The following is a 1,478-nucleotide window of genomic DNA, read 5'->3' as shown; positions in this document are numbered from 1 at the left end:
GCCCCGCCCTGCCCGCCGCGCATGCGCGCCCGCCCGCGCGGCAACCCCGCCCTCTCCACGGGCGGGCGCGGCGGGGGCGGGGCAAGGGGCGCCCCGCCCCCTTCCGCCCCGAATGGCGCGCGCCTTTCCCCGCGCCCGCGCGGCCTCCGGAGGGAGCTGCGCGTGCGCAGGGCGTTACCGTGGCGCCCCGCCCTCCCGCGCGTCAGAGACAGCATGCGCAGACGGACCAGCAGGGTGKGGGGGGGCTCTGCATGGGAGCCCGCCCCGGAGCAACGGGGCGGGGCGGTTCCGGGGGCGGGGGGAGCTGCGGCGTGATTGCGCATGCGGGAGCCGGAGGGGCGGGGCCTCTGTGGGGAGAGGCGCCACGCGATCACACGTCAGCACATGACACGCAAAGGACGCCGCGGGAACGTCTTAAAGTCCCAGCCCCTCCCTCTCCCCTTCCCCTCCCCGTTGGGGACAGGGTGCCGCCGCTGCATCTCGCGCGCATGCGCAGGGGGGAGGGGAAGGGCGCGTGCCTGCCCTGACGGCCGTTGGCGCCAACCGTTGGGCTCCCTCCTTCTCCCCCACCCTGCGCCGTTGCTAGGGCCCCTCTAGGGGAGGGGGGCTGACAGGGCGACTGGGGCGGCTTCCCCTGCTCTGCCGCACCCGGGTTGGCAACAGGTTTAGGCCACCTTGGGGGAAGGGCTTTCTGAGGGAAGCCATCTGCTGGGGGAGGCTGTTGGGTCCCTTCGTGAGGTTTTTAAGCTCAAGCGCTTTGGAGCTCAGACAGAAATCTGTGGGATGTGRTCCAGAACGCTTGAGCTAGGCTCAYGCGTGCTGCTCRACTAACTAATCCCTTGAGGTGGCTTCCAGCCTGCTGTTCTCTGTAATGCCATAGCTGGAACATCACTCTGGGCCTGAAGGTCTCAACTCATTGTCTGGTAATGGAAGAACAAAGCAGAAGGCAGTGTTGGAGCCTCACAGGGAGCTCAAATCCTGTGATGGTGCCCCAAAAGGTTACCCCGAGCATGATCAGACAGTATACAGAAGAGGGATCCTAGCTAGGCTGCTTCCCTGCCCTGTGAGGCAGTGTAAAGTTGGTGTTGTATTAGCTCCTGAGTGATGCCCTGATGGAGCAGACACAGGCCTTGGCAGGTGCTGGAAAACTAATGTAGCCATTTTGAATGACTTGAGGTTAAAAATGTGCCAGTTAAGAGGAAGAAAGGCCTCATCTGAGCAGGGCACAGGAGCCTGTGCACAAGCTATATTTTGCTTAAGAAAAGGAAGCACCAATGAAGTGCTTGCTGGAAAGGGAAGAGGGTGGCAGGCTGGAGGAAGGAAGCGGGAAGCTGGGAGGCAGTGACTTCAGGGAGAGTGAGGACTAAATAGCATGGGGCAGTTGGCAAGAGCAAGGGACAGACTGAAATCGAGGTGTGGAAGGGCCTTGAGCCATAGTGCAGCTCTGAGTGGTCCTGCCTGACCCCTGTGTGAGCCAT

This window comes from Rhea americana, unplaced genomic scaffold (genome assembly GCF_003343005.1).
Source record: "Rhea americana isolate MKP2758 unplaced genomic scaffold, rheAme1 scaffold_131, whole genome shotgun sequence".
Taxonomy (NCBI): domain Eukaryota; kingdom Metazoa; phylum Chordata; class Aves; order Rheiformes; family Rheidae; genus Rhea; species Rhea americana.
The sequence above is the reverse complement of the archived record's forward strand: the minus strand, read 5'-3'. Positions refer to the sequence as shown.